Raw genomic sequence first — 19,756 nt, 5'->3', positions numbered from 1 at the left:
TTAGTAGTACTGATCTTTACCATGCAATCAAAGTTTACATGACAGAGTCTCTTATGCCATAACCAACTTTCATCTATATGTGCAATTAAGCATGTTTTTTCATTGTTATTCAAATGAAAGATATTACCTCTAGTCTGATTACCGGTTGCAATTTCCAAACCAGTTCTATTCATGATTTTGCATTTTCCATTTTTAAATTGTAATTGAAATCCTTTCTCAACTAATTAACCAACACTCAAAACATTATGCTTTAATCCTTCAACATAGTAGACATTGTTAGTGTTATGCTTACCATCAAGAGATATTGTGCCCTTACCTTTGATTGAACAAGCTTTGTCATCTCCAAATCTTACTAAACCTCCATTGTATTCTTGAAAGTTCAAGAATTTACCTTTGTCTCCTATCATACGATGTGAGCATCCTGAATCAATGATCCATTCATCTTTTACTTCAACTTTAGTTGCTAGGGCTTGTACTATTGGTTGAGCAGTAGGTGTCGATTGATCTTTTGTTATAGCAACAAAAACCCATCCATTGTCTGTCGGATCCTCATCAGAATCATCAATCACACCATCATCAGCAATATAACAAGATTTGTCTTTATTCTTCTTAAATCTGTACCTCTGATATTTAGGGTTAGGCTTGTATGTTCTTCTAGCTTCTTCTCTTAGTCTAGCATGTCTATTAGGGCATATTGAAGCCATATGACCAATCTTATTGCAGTTAAAACATTTAAAAGGTGCTTTACCTTCATACTTACTTCCAACTAGACCTTTAGGCATTTTCCTAGCAAATAGTGCTTCAAGTTCTTCAAGTTCTTCATTTTCTTTCCTACTTTCTTCAAGTTCTCTTGCATAAAAGGCTTTCCAATTAGATTTGTCAAATGATGGAGTAGATGATGTTGATGCTTTAAAGGCCAAATTTGTCTTTATAGTAGCAACATGACCAAATTATTCAATTTCAAAAGCTGAAAGTTTCCCAATCAATGTATCCCTAGTAACTGATGTATTAGGCATTGTTCTTAACTCATTTATAGCAGTAACCTTCATTTTCTATGCCGGTGGCAATCCTCTTAAAACTTTTGAAACAATTTCATCCTCACTTAAGGTTCCTCCACAACATTTAATACCCAAAACAATTTCGTTTACTCTTTCCATAAAAGCAGAAATCCTTTCATCGTCTTCCATTTTTAGATGTTCATACCTGACTCAGAAGCTTTCAAGTTTTGCAATCTTGACTGTGGAATGCCCTTCATTCAGTGTTTCCAAATGATCCCAAATAGATTTAGCTGTAGACCTATTTGATAGTCCCATGATTTGTTGATCTGATAATGTGCTTAAAAGTGCTTCTCTTGCTTTGCAATCATTTTCCTCATCTTTTGTCAAGTTAGTTGGATTGGGTTGACCTGGTACAGTAGCAGTATAACCATTCTTTGTAACTTCCCAGATGTCTTTTCCAATGTGATTTAGATGTGTCTCCATTCTGATCTTCCATATGCCATAGTTGGTTCCATCAAGTTTAGGACTGTCCTTCCTAAAATAATTAGTAGACATTGGATCTCCTCAAGCTATTAAACTTCTGCAAAAGAGGACTAAGCTCTGATACCAATTGTTAGGTCCCGGGGACAACTGAGAGGGGGGGCTGAATAAGTTGTCTAATAAATTCAAACCAAAAACAACTTAACCAACTTAATGCTTAATATTCATAAACTAGTTAAGTATGTTGGTAGATAGTTATAACAGTTAATTGCTATACTGGTGAGGATTAGTGCATGAAACATAAACACAAAGTCATCCACAACACATAACACCAATATTTGTACGTGGAAACCCTATAAGGGGAAAAACCACGGTGGGAAACCTTACCCACAATCAAATGATACTACTACAGATAGTAAGTGTACATAAATGGGGTCTGCACATGCAGAAAGGCCAACAGCCTAGAGCTCACTAGTCAATCATAAAATGGGAGTCACACTAACTACAATTGGATGGTTAAATCCAATAAGAATGTACTGCACAAAATAGCATCTTCATATGCTGGATTCAATACCGGTGTAATGCTGATATGCTTTCACAAAAACCTAGCTTCACCTTCAAATGATGTCTTTGTGTATAGCTCTACTTAATCTTGCATATACCTTCACACAATCCTTTTTCACATTCCACACTTGATCTTACAAATAAGAACTTACATTTATACCATAACCTAAGACCAATTTTAGTAAGTTGACTCTACAAGATATTACAATAAAAACATTTTACAAACAATATAATATCCAATGCAATAACCTCTTGAAAATGTCGGCTTAATGCATTTATAATAATAATTAATCATCTCCATAGCGTGCCATGTTGATCTGGAAAAGATAAACCTACCGATGTAACCCTAGACCTATTTGCCAGTAACAACACATATGCAACTATGAATATACCAATGAACAAAACTCTAGGACAAGATGTCTAGATGATGTCTTCGACATTACCAAGTGTTTTCCATGCCATTCCAAGTGTCGGTGATCATTATATCTTACCAGTGTACCATATACCAATAACTATGCAATAGTTACTTGCTTGCCGGTGAATGCTGTTGGATCTCCAAAGTGCTAGTGTTTTAGTAGGTGTTGACATCAATGACAAAACCATACCAAAATACCAACAAGAGGTGGTCTGGACCCCATTCATACTTGTTTGAGTCAGTCTTTGAATCATCTACTTGCTACCTACCAGTGTATGTGACTGGAATGTTCAGTGGTGCAAACAATTCTCTGATTCTTTCTACTTCGTCTCTTATATCCTCTGGGACTTCAACTCCTTGTATTGTTGTAGCTGACACCATCAAAACTTGAGTGCTAACTGTTTCTTCTTTCTTGATTGTTGATTCCTCTTTTTCTTTTACACACTTTGTTTGAGTTTGTTGAGTGTTTGTTTCTTGTAATGTTGAAGGCGATATCCTTTTCTGCCACTTAGACTTAGAAGCATGTTTTTGGTTTGATGTCTTTTTTGGATTGTACCCCAGTCCAGCCTATCATTTGTTGATTTTGTTTGCATTTGATTCGGTTCAATAATACCCTCTTGATATTTTCCCAGGGGACCTGTACCTAAATATCCCATGTGTTGAATCATTTTGTAGCCTAGACCATATTGTGTCGAGGAAATCTCACTATGTCGTACTTCTTTGTTTTCTCTATCTTCCTTAAAAATCCATTTTAGAACAACGTCCTCTTCTATTTCATCTGCCAGGGAAGTAGAAGATTGTACAGAAATACCATCATATATGATATTCAGAGTTGAAGTCTATTTTTTCATAGCCTCTGATGGTTTGCCCAACTGCTTCGGCGATGGAGGAAGAGAGACTAATGAAAGTACTAGTTCTATCTTGTATCCATCCATGCTAGTATTGGTAATTTTCAATTTATTTTCCAAGTCTTTCATCAGGGCTTCTGAACTTTCATTTGTAGAGGCTGCTCTATTATGAGGCACAAAGGTATCAACACCTTTTGTCAATGCATTATAGGGAACATTTGTATCAGCAGGAATATTGACCTCAACTCCGTTATAAGGAAATTTTAAGCATTGATGATATGTAGATGGAACTGCCTTCATTTCATGAATCCATGGCCTGCCTAGTATGATATTGTATGATAGAGGAAGATCAAGTACCTGGAAAATGACATCTCTTTCTATAGGTCCCACCCTGATTGGTAATGATACCAAACCTTTAGAGGTCCTTTCCTCTTCATCATAGGCTTTAATTGTTATTTTCTTGACCGAATCAATTACATTTTCAGAAAATCCTAGTTGTGTAAGCAGACTGTAAGTACAGATATTCAACCCTGTGCCTCCATCTATCAAAACACGTTTGACTCTATGTTTATGGATCATTGCTTCAATGTGCAATGACTGGTTATGTGGATGATTTAGCGAGTTGTCATCTTCTTCAGAGAAGGTCAGATAGTGAGGTGAAGTCAGATGACCCACCATAGATTGAAACCAATCAATATCTAAATCTTTTGGAACATTAGTGGTGAGCAAGGCATTGTCTAAGATTTCTTTGTGAGAAGAAGAGATTTTTAGTAATTCAAAGATGGAAATTTGAGCATTTTTTTTTTCAACTATTCAACAATGCTATATCTAGAGGATGATGATGAAGTTAGCCTTTTAAATTTATCAAATGTTGATTCTTTTTGTTTGTTTGACGAGGCTGGTAGGTTTGACATTGTTGGAGTAGAAGCTGAAGAACTAGCCCCTTAGAGAGTTACTTTCTTTTGAGAATGGGTCATAGCCTTTGCATATCATGATTCATTTTGTTTATCTTGGATTATGATCACATTGCAATATTCAGATTGGGAAGGCTCAATCATGTTGATAACGTTGTCATTGCTGGTATAAGTATAATTTACTTTGGCATCTCCTTTGGTCTTTGAGGAATCATCTTGTTCACAAACTGGTAAGGGGTCTTTAAAATATTTATGATCAACATTTATCGGGTGATCCCCGACAATAATTTTACTAGCGTCTATGAGATATTGAATCTCATGCTTGAGCTTCATGTAGTTATTTGTGTTATGACCTTTATTCCTATGGTAGTTGCAGTATTCATTTTCTCTCCACCATTTTGGTTTGACTTCTGGATCATATGGCGTAGAATTATCTGGTAATGTTATCAGGTTGTTTGCCAATAGTGTTTTGAAAGAAGATTCGTATGATTCTTCCAGAGGAGTGAATTCGTGTCTAGGTTTTGAAAGCCAAGGTTTCTCTTTGAATAACTCTTTTGCTTTCTTCAGAGGATTTTCAGTTGTGGTTTCAGCTACTTTGAGTGCTTGTGTGCTGCTAGCCAAGTTGAATATCATGGGCTTTGAGTTGTTTTTAATAGTGTCTACTACTCCATCATTAACAACATTCTTATTGTTGTCTTTGCCATACTTCTAATACTTGTTCTTCTCTTTAGAGCTAGATCTTGGTTGTGTTTCTTTCCAAGACGTGATATCTCCTTTCTTTATAAGCACATCTTCCATTCAGATAGCATTATCTACCATTTTTTAAAATGATGGGTGTACTCTCATTTGGATACTATATTTCAATTCAGGGATCAGATTGTTCATGAATATATCCATTTTCTCAACATCTAGGATAGGTCATGAATACCTAGAGAACATCTTTTTCCAACGTTGGAGGAAAGTGAGAAAAGGCTCCCCTGTTTTCTGTTTGGTATTGCAAAGTTCGATCATACTAACAGGATGTCAAATGTTATAGGAGTATTGTTGTAAAAATAGTTGGATTAGTTCTTCAAAAGTTTTTATCCCTTTAGGTAGACTTGAGAACCATTCCATAGCTTGTCCTCCCAAACTCCTCAGAAAAAGGTGCATGAGATACATTTGATCATGCATGAACTGCATGCAGGGAGCACAAAATTCTCTAACATGATCTTGAGGATCTGAGGTACCATCATATTTGTCAAATTTTGGAATCTCAACTTGTGAAGGGAATGGAGGCATGTATAGGTTTTTGTCAAATTTAAATGGGCATATTGTCTCCAGAGAATATTGTTTTGGGGATTTATCCTTGTTTTTCAATTTTGTTATCTCAGTCCGTAAAGCTTGTAATTGTCTATGGACCATTATTATAGGTGATTCTTCCTTTTTAGTGATGATAGTCTGAATGTTATATCTAGTAGGAAGTTTGGCACCTTGTTTTGCTAGTTCTAGAACATAGTCTTCTTTTTCTCTTGCCATGATAGCCTTCATCATTTTTCAGAAATCTTTATCCTTTTAACATTTATGAATATCTTTTTCTAGAGGTTCAAAATCTTCAGCTTCACTTGATGAGGAATCATTATCGGTTTCATGAATACTGAGGTTGTCTTCATCATTTTGTTCTGTTCTAGGTATAGTGGGAGATAAAGGTTGATTGTGAGCTGGTATCTTTGATGATGAAGGTTTATCAGTCAGGAGATCCTGTTCGTAAAATGGATTATCTTTATATGAAAAGGGTTTCCCTTTGCCTTTGGCATCTTTCTTACGAGAACTCCTAGTTATAGGCATTTTTATTGATTGGTGTGATCTAAAGTTGTTGGTGATGCAGAAGTCAAGATCAAATTCAGAGCTAGTTGTTCAGCTAATGTATTGTTTTAGAGAAGAAACTAAGATTTAGTTTGGTTTCAGGAATGACCTATCCTGTATAAGACGTTTATCTAAGTTGATCTAAGAGAAGTGACTAAGACTCAGTCTGGTTTCAGGAAAGATCTATCCTGTACAAGATGTTATCTAAGTGACTTAGGTTTGATATGTAGTTGATTGAACTAGCTGAAAGATGATCAACAAATCATGCAACACAAATGGCACAGGTACACTTTTTTGATCTATTTATGCTCAGGATGATGATAACCAGTTTTATGCTCGTTGTAGACTGTTTTAGGCAAGTTTGACTGTTCTGGACTGACAAAATCAAAGATTCGTATGACAAGTTTCTCAAGGCCAGACAACAATTCAATAGTTTCAGGATGAGAACAATAGTGTTTCATACGAGCTGCTTCCTAGTACCTTATGATAGATGGGTATGTCTAGAACAACAAACTGATCAATGCAAAGGTTTATCGTACAACACAAGATTTAGGATAAAATGACAATTCTCAAAACTGGACGACAGACAATCAGGACTCGTATGACACAGGATGCAGGCTCAAACAACAAACTATTAGGACTAATGGAATTTCGTATGACATAGAATATAAAACAAAACAATAAATCAAAAGACTCGTACAATTGTTTGCTAGATAGAGGTAAAATTTTGAGTTTTCAATGACTGAGTATGACCAGATTTGAGATGGACTAAGTTTTTGATCACTTACTGATGATGAGCAGTTTAGAGGTGGACTGAGTTTTTGACAGCTAAGGATTACTAGTTTGTGACACAGACAAAGTTTTGACTAGGATAGACTAGTTTTGGATAGAGTTTTGACTGGGATAGACTAGTTTTGGATAGAGTTTCGACTGGGATAGACTAGTTTTGGACAGAGTTTCGACTTAGGATAGACTAGTTTTGGATAGAGTTTTTGATCACTAAGTTATTTCTTGTTTTCTCCAGTTTTGGTATTTCAGTTTTAATTTCAGGGATGAAAACACATTAAACACGTAATATGAATAATAACTCCAATCACAACATGCAAACCCTACGGAATTTGGTGAGAGAAGAAAACCTTTGCTTGTAGACTTAGGTACACACCCAATAGTTATTCAGAATACGGCTGGTGAGTCTCATGCAATGGATTCTCAATGTCGTATTAGCTAACTCCAAATGCTAATGGGGGCATGAAATGACAAGTATCTTGGGAGAGTTACTATCTCTCTTGCACAAAGATTATCCCCCCTTTCGGAGGTGAACCAGGTAGCTTCTAATTTGAATTGGAACTAGTAAGGGGTCCGTTCGGTGCATGGAGGTATAAACTCAATTAAGAGGTCTCCCAGCCTTGAAAACCAAGGTTTAATATACCCGAAGGTACAAAGGAGAGCTATTCCCGAGCATTGTCGTTGACTTGATTTTCATCAAATCATGTTTATTTTATAATGGGTTGGAGTACTTGGCGTTTAGTTGTTCCCACTTGGGTCATTCCCCTCTCACTAGTCGTAATGGCTTTAAGAGTTATTAGCTCCTCGGGAGGGCAGACCCGCTAAAGATGTACAAAACTCAAACTTAAAGAAAATGCCTCAAGGGTTTGGATTTCTAATTGTCTATACAGACTAGAGCATACTCTCCAACCTCTCAGAATTTACTTAAAACATGAAATAAATATTTTTTATTTAACCAGATAGCAAGTTAGGTGCCTAAAAATGAATTTAAAGAATACACGATGTTTTCTCAAATCTCCTCAGGTAACCTGCAAAGACAACGAATTAGTAGTCATATTGTCTTTGTGCGACAAGAACTCTGCAAAAACCAATTAGGCTATGAAAATTTCTCAGATAAATAGATAACCAGCCAGGGTCAGCATCAGTATAATCAATTTGGACAAAAAAAAACCAGAAGAATGAAATTTTCTTTTTAACCAAGAAAATACAAAATCGTATGACAATTTTTACCAGACCATACGATAAACTATACCAAATCGTACGACACCTACAGTTTGTCATTCAGGCATATGGGAAATGTCGTACGACAATTCATAAAAATTGTACGGACGAAAATTTGAAAAGTCAAAAAATCTGGAAAAAAATAAAAATAAACAGTTAGTCATGGAGGCCGAAAAAAAGTAGTCTTCAGCCCCATGGTGGGCGCTAGAAATGTATGTGTGAAAAAGTGAAAATAAATCTAATAGCTGCAGGCACAACACTTCAATTAAGTTTACCTGTATGGTTAGTAAATCAATAATCAATAAATAATAAACCATAACAAAGCGACTAATTGCCTTCTAAAAGATGTGAATATAAGATTGCTCTTAGATTTTTATAAGTAATACCAGTGACTAGACTACACCAAGGAGAAGGATTTAATCTATATGAGCATAATATTTAAGCTATATGGATGCAAGATGGATGAATAATTCAAACAATATGGATTCAAGCAATAATGGAATAAACTAAATATGGAAAAAGCTAAACTAAGATGCAATAATCTCAAAAAAAGCAAGCACAATATCTTCAATGACTCCAAAGAAAAATCAACATAATAATAATCTCCAAGGTGTTTCTCAAATATCTCTGGGGTGATTTAAATGAAACTTGAAGGCTGAATTTATAGAAATTCACAAGAGAGATCAAGAAAAAACACAATTTAGAATTAATTGAAATAATTGAGAAATTGGGTTCAGTTAACCTTGAGATAGATTCCAATTATAGTTCAATTGAAATGCATTTAAATAAGAAGTTCAAGTTGCATTAGAAATAAGAATTAATTAATTCCATGCATTTGTGATAAAAATAGACAATTCTTTATTTATTCAAGAAAATAGTTTTTTCAATACAACTGAACTTCTTTTTCTCAAAAGCTTTGAGTTCCAATTTTAGAGAAAGCAATTAAATTCCTTTTAATTGCTTTTTTGATTTCAAGTTCTTAATTTAGAAGAAAGAAATAACATCTCAAGTTTGATTTCTCTCTCAATTTAATTCTTTTATTTTATTTTCAATTTAACTCTTGCTTTGTGATTAACTCCTCTTTTGTAATAAATTAATTCCTTTTTTGCATGATTAAATGGAAAATTTATTTATTAATTAAATATGCTAGGATATTTAATAGGATAATTGATCAAAATGATATTCTTGGAATGATTCAATTAATTAAATAAATATTTAATTAATATTGAGTAATTCATTTGCCACGTGACATTTGATGATTAAAGAATTAATTAATGTGCTCAAGATTGATTTAATTGCCTTTGGTTCAAACCTTGGTGATATTGTTGAGATTAGGGGCCCATGGTTTAGATGACCAATTTTAGGGTATTATAAATCCAAATCTTCATTATGTCGCTCCATATCCTATAGTTATCTTTGTTGAACTTTGAACCTTCCTTCTTCATCATGATCTACAAGATCTTTTGCTCAAGCTGTTAGACTTTTAGATTAAAGAGGATCTGAGATGCTCTGATACCAATTGATGATATGATGAAAGTGCTGACATTTTGGTATTAAGTTGTCATTAATGTCAATCGGCATGATGGATATTGACATGAGTGAACAGAAAGATTGAAGGCCTACTGGTAAGGTACAAACCGGTCAGAAGATTGGTTGTTTGTTTATGATGAAGAGGCACGGTTTGAAGATTGGTTGTTTATTTATGATGAAGAGGCAGAATGTGAAAGTTGTCACAAACCATTGGAGGTGAAGATGTGCTACCCATATAGTGTGCTCCACTGGTTAACAGAAGAAGAAAGTTATTCTAACAAAGGGATGTACCAGTATAAGCTTGCTGGACTGACTTTGTGTTGGTGGTCCACGTCTTGATCATTGTGATGCCATGTGGAGCAGAGGTGGAAAACATGTTGCGGTTCGTGAAGCCCCATCGATAGGGTTGTTGAAATAGATAATTGCCATTAATGAAACAATCACAAATCATGGGATTGTATCTGACCATTGCAGCTCGAGGAAGAAACAATGATAGAGGAAGATTAGAGAGTAATTGATGTCTAGATCAATGCAAAGGAAATCCGATTCAGGAAGACCTCAAAAAGGAAACAACTAAAGCATTTTATGTATCGATGGATTTTGAGGTAGGAGATCTTATTTGAGATTGCTATTTTCAGTAAATATGCATTGGATAATAAAAACTGTGTACAGATGCATCATTGAAGGACAAGTGATCGATCCAAGATAGACTAGATCAAATCTCATGAAGATTGTGTCAGGAAGAGGAAACCCTAACCGCTATGAAGTTTGAATTTATTTCTGGCGGGAAATCATGGGATAAAAGAGGAGAGCTCAAATCAGAGTGTGTTGATGTTGCAGAGAAGAAGAAGAGAAAAGAGAGAGAGATTTGGTAAAAGAAAGGAATTACAAGCCTTAGAAATAGTTCCAAGAAAGTAGCAATGTATGTGAGCAAGCATACCAGTGAGAGGATTCTACCAGCACAACTATAGTTTTACATTTTAGCCTAACTAGCAAGGTGTGGCAGAGCGGGCAACATCCAAGTGTGACACAGAGTGTTGAGAGACCGTGAGATTAAGTGGAGGAGAAAAGACTATCAACCAACAGTAAGTTGTTTGATCAAAGAGTTGTAGAATTCATTTGCAAGAAGAAGCCTTAATTATATTCAAATAGTATTTCAATATACATCACCAAGTTGAAGCTTGGTGTAGGGGTTGGTGCTTCTTGGGTTGGTGCCATGAATCTTTGTAATCTAGTGTTTTACCTATGAGGCTGGATTGGAGCAGTAGTCTCCAACAACTTTTCTCACCGAGGTTTTTCCCACATTGGGTTTTCCTCATAAATCTAGTGTTGAGAGTTACATGTGTGTATGATCCCTTGGCTTTCGTTCTTGTTCTGCCGGTTTGATTGTTTAGTGTTTAAGTGAACAACTAATATTCTGAAGTTTATTTTGAGAGTCAAAAAGTTCAAGAACCACTGATTCACAATTTTCAACAATTGGTATTAGAGCCTAGGTTCCCAGTTATCTTTAAACCTTGGATAGATTCTAGAATTTGAATACAATGGAAGAGAAATGAGTCTTCTTCCTCAAAATCCCCCATGTTTGATGGATCCAACTATACCTTCTGGAGTAGAAGAGTGGAGACCTATATTTCCTCCCTAGGTTTTAATGTGTGGATGTCTATCAAGAATGGGTATGTTGTTCCTAATACTCCTCCCTCTAATCCAAATGCCAAAAAGGAGTATGAGAATATTGCAAAAGCCAAACATGCTATCTTGCATGGACTATTTGATAATGAATTTGTCAAAGTCATGCACTATGTTTCAGAAAAGGAGACTTGGGACAAATTGTAGACGTTGTTTGAAGGGGATGCAAAAGTCAAAGAAGCCAAGCTGCAAACACTAAGGGGCCAACTTGAGAGCATCAAAATGAAAGATGATGAAAAGATTGCAGATTATCTTAACAGATTTGATGAAATAGTGAATACTATTAGAGGACCTGGAGAAGAGATTGCAGATGAGATTCTTGTCAAAAAGGTACTTAGATCTCTCAAGCCCAAGTATGATACTAAGGTGTCTACCATAGAAGAAGCTAAGGATCTGAAGACTTTTTCAATGGATGAGTTTTTTGGTTCACTAACAACCTATGAGATGAGAATAACTAGTGATAGTTCCTTAAGAAAAGAAGAAGCATTCAACATCACCAAAAAGGGAAAAGAAGCAACTTCTCATAAAGAATCCAGTGAAGACTCTGATGCTGGAGTAAAAAAATTGTGAGGAAGCTCAAGAGAGGATTTGGCCGGTATAAAGGAAACCTACCACTTAAATGTTTCAATTGTGGTAAGGTCGGACACTTTCCTGCAAAATGCCCCCACAAAGAAATCGGTGGAGATGAGTCAAGAGAGTTTAGCAAGTTTGCTGGCAAAGATAGAGAAAGAAACACCTATCGGGAAGGAAGAAGAGTCTACTAGAATTAGAACAGCCTATGTACTATTGAGGATGACACAACAGATGAAGAAAATGCATCCGAAGATGATTACCATGAGAATGACAGAAAAGTCAATCTCTTCATGGCACTTGGTGAACCAATTGATGAAAATGAGGAAGAGGAGGATATTAAAGCTGAAGTGGACTTGGAGGGTGAACTTATCGGTGCTCTTGAAAAATTGAGTAAAACAAGAAGAGAACTCAAGAGGGTTAAGCTTGTTGTAGTAGATGAATAAGATCTCTTGAAGCAATCCCTGGATGAGTCTATTCAAGTTATATCTGACTTGAAATTGTAGCTAGAAGAAACTAAAAGGATATGTGAAGCTACAACCTTTGATATGACAAAGAAGGAAAAGGAGCATCAAGAGTTAGAAGCAAAAATAGTAAAGCTCATAAAAGGGCTTGAAGAAAGTAAGGAAGAAATAAAAATAAGGAGCAAGTATGAAGGCAACACCAAGGCCTTAGATAAGATGTTGAGCAAAACGAAGCAATCCAAAGACATCGGTGGCCTAGGCTTTGAACAAGGTCAAAGTTCAACCCACAAAAGAAAAATCCAGCAAAGTAATAATGTTCACCTCTTCAATTAAAAGTGAAGAAAATAAGACATTCATTGTAGGCAAGGATACCAGCAAAAAGACATATGCAGATGTTGTTGGAAATCGCCACTCAAATCAATATATAGGAATAAACCAGAGGTTGCACTTCTTGCACCAACATGCAGATCCAAGGAGAAATGCAAGACTTGACCATGAAGGATTCAACAGACTCAACAATATGAAGGGAAGACCCCCAATGAAACAGCTCCATTCAGGACCAAGACAACCTAATTGGTATGTTCCAAACTTTCATAATTACTATTACCGGTGTAGAAAATTTGGGCATAGAATAGCTTACTGTAGACTAATTAATCAGACCTTTAAGAGTTATGAGAGTATAAATCCATTTAATGCACTCTGGGATATGAATGTTATTAGTTATCAGTGCAATGAATATGTTCATAAGAGTTTTGATTGTAGAAAGAATAAACCAGTACCCTACAATAATTTTAAGGATGTTCCCTCAAATGAAAATACAAAATGCTATAACTGTCAAGGTTTTGGACACATAGAAAAGTTTTGTAAAATTTGGAAGATCAATCAGAAGAAGACAAATCTAGATCAAGGGCCGGTAAGTGAACTTGAGCTCAATATAGCAGGTGACAAGAAGGAGACCAAACTAGTTTGGGTGGAGAAAGAAAAGGAAAAAGTAGAATCAAGTCTCATAGTACAGACTGCCTTACATACTGAAAGGAAAAATCTATGGGTGGTAGATATTGGCTATTCAAACCACACGACTAGTGACAAAAAGAAATTCATTAAACTTGAAGACTGGAATGGTGGATCAGTAAGGTTTGGAGACAATTATTCTATCAAAATAAAGGGAAAAAAAACTTTAAGCATTGATGGAAAAATGAAGGCACATGATGTATATTATGTGGAAGTCCTAAAGCATAATCTACTAAGTGTGAGTCAGATGTGTGACAAAGATTAAAAATTCACCTTTGACTCAACCAGTTTCTAGATAAAGAAAGACAATACCGGTAAAGTTGTAGCATAAGGAAAGAGAACAAATGGAAATGTTTATAATCTGAAGGAATGCTATGAGTCCCAATGTATGTTAGGACAAGTAGATGAAAGCTGGCTATGGCACCAAAGATTAGGACACACAAATTTTGATAACCTAGTTGCAGTAAGCAAAAAGGGGTGTGTGAGGAATATTCCACCTATCATCAAACCGGTAAACACATTTTGTGATGAATGCGTAAAAGGTAAGCAAACTAAAGTGTTTTTCTAAACAAAAGAGCACAACACCTCAAGACCACTTGAAATTGTGCATACGGATCTATGTGGTCCAACTAGGACAAGAGCACTTGCAGGTGAAATAAATTTTATGCTCTTCATTGATGATTACTCAAGAATGACATGGGTCACCTTTCTGCAAGATAAATCACAAGCATTTGAAAGATTCAAGATCTTTTGAAAGATGGTGGAAAAAGAAAGTGGGTACAGGTTAAAGTGCTTAAGATCAGATAGGGGTGAAGAGTTTACATCAAATGAATTTGGAGATTATTGTGAAAAACATGGAATTAGAAGGCAATACTCTACTCCTAGGGCACTATAGCAAAATGGTGTGGTAGAAAGGAAGAACATGACATTCAAGGAGATGGCCAAAACCATGTTAAATGAGGCCAATCTATCGGACACATATTGGAAAGAAGTTGTTCATACATCTACATATACCTTAAACTGGGTTCAATTAAGAACAAACAACAAAATGACACCTTATGAGTTATGGTATGACTGAAAGCCATCACTCAATTACTTCAAAGTATTTGGAAGCAAATGTTGTATCCAAAAAGATATGGATGGTCTAGGAAGTTTTTACTCCAGGAGTGATGAAGGAATCTTCCTTGGTTACTCATCTAACAGCAAGGCCTACAAATGCTACAATAAAAGACTAAGAAGAGTCGTTGAGAGTGTGCATGTAAAAGTTGATAAAGATATGCACAAAGGATGTCAACCACAGTGGTATCACTATTTTAAATATGTTGGAAGTCTTGCCTTTTATTTTAAAAAATCTATCAAAAATTTAGATTTTGGTCCTTGTTTGCGTGTCCTTGGCCAAAAGTTTTTAGGGTTTTATATTAAATTTCAAAATCTTTCAAAACATAAACCTTTGTGTCACTTTATCTGCAAATCTTTTATTTTAGCTCATTGCTTTCTCCACTTAAGTGGAAGGGTCACCCTATCGTCGAAAAGGGGGTCGCTTGGTGTTTTAGGCTTAGGCGGGTTCTATTAATTTTGAAATATTTTGCCTATTTTTCTAAGTCCTATGTGTCTGCTTATGTATGTGTCGGGTTCTTAAAGATCGGGTAAGTTCCTGTTTGATCTCACGATTGTCACTATACCACAGCATGAAGTTGTACGATGGATATTCTTTGCGACATGGCAACAAACCATTAGCAGCAGCGGTTAAGGCCAATGGTCAAGGCAAGCGGCTACAGTGAATAGTAAAATGATGGCGGTTAAGTGATAATGAATCATAAAGGTCAAACAGTTTTGAGAACATCTCACGGCTGTCGCTAAACCGCAACAAAAAACTACACGGTGGATATTCGTTGCGACATGGCGACAAACGATGGGGCCCATGAGAAAGGAGCAACCAAGATGTGTTAAATATCTAGTAAGATTAGAAAAGATCTACAATGGTTGCTATACCGCAAAGGGAAGGTGCTCGACTGATAACTGTTGTGACATAGCGACAAAGGGTGGATAAGTTACCAACCAATGGGCCCACCATGGAAGTTGTTGTTGTTAACAAGTGTGTTAGTTTGGCAAGATCTGATGGTGGTCATTGTACCGCAGTGGAAATACATCCAAACTTTAATCATTGCGGGTTGGCGACCAAAGGAGAAATGTTCAGAGGGTGCCCTTCTAGGCTGTTGGTGTTGGCATTACAATAGAAAGGAGATTGTTGGCATTCAATAAGGATATTGAGAAGGTTGTTGGAGATTATTGATATAACTAAAGAAGGATGATTACTGTCTTTATAATATTATTTTGCCATTGATGTCAAGAAATTGATTTTCTGATTTAGTATGATGTTGCCATATCTTGAGAAGATTGATTTGAAGAGAATTAAGATGTCAATAAGTGACACAGAAAGAATGTGATAATGAAGGGGAATAATAAGTTATTCAATGGGCAACTATTACCGAGTTAGACAATGATGAGAACATGATGTTTAGATTGTTTTGATATCCTACATATATTGTTGATTGTAAGGTTAATACTATACTATGTCACCGAGCAAAGAACCTAGTCAGTAAAACCTAAGGAACCCAGTCGGTAAACCCTAAGGTTATCGATATCGGTTAATGAAGGCAAAATGTCTACCGAGTAAAGTTTAGTATTTACCGAGTTGCAACCGAGTTATGACAGATCGTATTGGATGGATAAAAGAATTATTTAATGAAGGATGCTGATGAGTTGGAGTTGAATAAATGATTGGTATGCCATGCATGAATTTTTTTAAGGATCTACGACAATGGAAAATATAGAGGAAGATCTACAATATAGATTGAACCGCAATAGCCTAGCACAAGTTCCTAGGAAGGAATGCAAGTTCCAAGGCGAGGTAAAACATTTTCAGATCGAAAGATACATTGAACCTAGTCAAGATTGAAGATCCAATGGCTATGATTGATCATGGGAAATGTGATCAAGGAGATTCAATGGTTAGAAAATTGTTTATAAATAAGAAATTATTGATGAACAATAAAAGTGGGCAAGTGTAAGCATAGGGATGCTACATAGTGATTACCGAGCATAGAAGCTTGAAGACCTATTTGAATAACAGTGTAGGGAGCCCAATAGAGGGACAAGATAAGTCCTATGACTAGACAGTGTTGAGCAAATAAGAATCTGCTTTAGCATTTTAGATGTGAAGCTGCAGATATATTTTTATTACTGTTATTTTGTAAGTGACAAAAAATCTCTTAACCGAGTGGACTTAACAGTCTTATTTGTAAACCCTCTAGCAAGGTAACATTCTAATGAGTGTTTGAAATCCTTTGACAAGGTCACTTCTAACAAAGTGCAAGACTCTAACAAGTCTGAAGGAAATCCCTTAACCGGGTCACATCTAGCAATGTGTTTGTAATCTTTAACAGGATTTGCTTTTAACTGAGCATACTCTAGAAGAGTATATTTCTTAGTGGGTCTGAAATCCCACAGTGGCTTTTCCCTATTTGGGTTTCCACGTTAAATCTGGTGTTATATGTGTCATGATGATTATGTGCTTATGAGTTAGCATGTTTAGCAGTTTTTGGTTATATTGCTGAAGTATAAGTTACCAAGGTTGAATCTGTTGATTTTATGGAAGATTAAGCTTGTATGATTTACCCCCTCTCTCATCTTGTTAGCTATTGGCATTAGAACTTTATAGTTGGAGCCAAATTTTTGAAATATCAAAAGGTTTAATTGCACAAGTGTGTGGATTTATGAATTGGTAATCAATACTTAGTTATCGTTAAGGCTCATTGATAAGACAATGTTCAAAATTCAACATAGAATTTTTTTTGTAGAAAATAGGTTCATTGTCTGAGTTCTCTCAAGCTACAAGTAAGTTTTTCTATGAATCTGCTCTGTATCTCTTTCTCTTATGGTGCTCAAAATTTATAAGGAAGTATCAGAAATAGTGATTGTAGTAGGGATAGTTTTTAAGATGGCACTGCAAAAGGAACCTAGAGGAAAGGTGGACTACCAAGAACAAGCTATATGTGATGATTTATTGGAGTAATTGGCTCAATCCACCAATAGTGTAGCCAAAATAAAAGAACTTGTGCCTAAAGCTCCCTGTCTGAAAATTGGTGATGGGTTATATGATAAAGGTTGTTGGTTGAGGGATGCTTTGATAGGCATTGCAGGTTTAGGACTATTCAGAGTAGGATTTGGTCAATGAAACTCACCTGCCTCAATTAATAGTATATGGGAGTTGGATGTTGGAAAACTTGTGGTGCCCGAAGTATTCATGGATGTTGACCTACTAACTCAGATTGCAAAATACTATGACCCCATTACTAAAACTGTGAGAAATATAAATGGAGGATTTTTAATTGAAATCAATGATGATGAATTTAGGAAAGTTTTTTGGCTAAGTGAGGCCTCAAGCTATTTGGAGCCTATTTATTTTGACATGCTTAAGAAGGTCTATGATGCACAGAAGGATCACCTTAGCAGTGGGCCATTGAAATAATTCTTTGCAAAAATAGGAGGATTTCCATTAGTAGGCCCAAGCACAATGGAGCCTTTCCCTTTGAATTTCTTTACATTGAGGGCTAAGGGAATAGACTAGTCTTTATGTCAGATTCTTGGGGAAGATGCAAAAGGCACCATGCCAACCCACTACATGCTTATGATGGCACAAATTTTGAATCCATCTCTGGCAGTGACCTTTGATTTTAGACCCTACTTTACTGATGCTATTCATGAAGGCCTAATTGGAATAAAAAATTCTAAAGTAGATAGACCTTTTGGATGGTATTCCCTGCTTATGCACATGTTCTTATTTAAAGGTGTTGAATATTTTGCAACTAAGATGGAATTGTTAAAGGAAAAAGAGGGAGATGAAATGCCTATTTAGTTATGGAGTACCATTTTGTCTTGGGACACAGAGGATGCAAGTTATTTGAAATTTGATAGATACTTTGCATCTAGGCTTAGAATCCTTTTATGTCAAGAAAACCCTAGGATTCCTAAGGATCTCTGGGAATTCATTAGACCCAAAGAGTTTGATAAAGGTATGAAAATTGTGCATAACTGGGGGGATATAATTTTGTACCCTATGTCTACTATATTCAAAGTGTATGGTTTTAGGGGAACTCCATATCTGCTCCCCTACCAAGTCCCTTTGAAGGTAGGCATAGCTGAGATCTTGAGGAAAATTGGAGACCTATAGGAAGTAGAGTTGACAAACAAAGGAAGGGGGACCATTTTCCCAACAATCACTATGGCACATCAGTTTGTGATCACCAAGGGTGGCTAGGTACATTTTGATAAATTTCTTCAGCCATATAGGTTACCCACTGCAGTTGCTAGGTTTGCTGATCCAAAGGACTTCTTCAACGGTATGTTTAGGAAGAAAGTTAGATGTGGGGGTAAAGCTCATCAATTTCATTTCCCTGAAGACCTAATAAGGAATGAATTTAATGTGGATGAACAAGAAGTAAGGAAGGAGAAATGGATAGTATTCAAGAAAACTCTAGATTTCATTCAACATTTTGATAGAAACTATGATCCTTTGGCTAGTTTTGATCCTTTTGAAGAAAAGATTAAGTTTTTGGTAGTCTATTTTGAGGATCTAATGCAGAATTTAAAAGAGAAAAGGGAGGTTGTAATAGGAGCTGATCCTGAGAAAGCTAAACTTGTTTTAGCTAAGCCTACTTATGCCAAGGTGGTTTCCTCTGGTGAATATGTGATGTACAAAAAATCCGGGTATAATATAGTAATGCCCAAAAGGGATGAGCCCTCCACTTCAAAAGGAAAAAGGCCACTATAAGATGTCACTAAAATCCAAGGCTCTCCAAAAAGGCAAAGGGTAGGGAAAGAAGTGTAGATAGATGAGCACTTATATTCTCTTTTCCAATCCCCAATAGACATAGGAGATGAGCATGCAGTAGCTAACTAGTTGTTGCAATTAGGGAGGCTTTAAGAAATTTCCTACACATATGGAGAGTTGCAATAAGGAATGCCAAAAGAGCCAGCAAGTGCCAAAATAGACTCGATTGTTGAAGAGTTTAAAGGTAAGGAATTGGTCCTTGTCATTAAGCATGCCAGTGAGGAATTTTTGGAAGACAACAATTTGGTTAAAACTAGAGCATTTTTACAGTTTGTTTGGAGAAAGAATATAGAGAAATTCAAGGAGAGATGTGAGAAGGGGAAGGTTGAACATCCCCATAAAGATACATCTGTTGTTGATGTAGAAGTAAAGCAGGGGATGTTAGCAGAATTTTAGATAATTAACCCTAAGAAGGGGAGGAAAATGATTGTAGAAGCTAGAGTTTTGATTCTCCCTGAGTGGGATATAGTTGATGCATTGATTCTTGATGCAGTTAGAAAATAGACTAAGCCTCTGGAAGGAGTAACTTACAAC

The sequence above is a fragment of the Cryptomeria japonica genome, chromosome 3 (assembly GCF_030272615.1).
Source record: "Cryptomeria japonica chromosome 3, Sugi_1.0, whole genome shotgun sequence".
NCBI lineage: Eukaryota > Viridiplantae > Streptophyta > Pinopsida > Cupressales > Cupressaceae > Cryptomeria > Cryptomeria japonica.
This window is presented reverse-complemented; position numbering follows the sequence as displayed.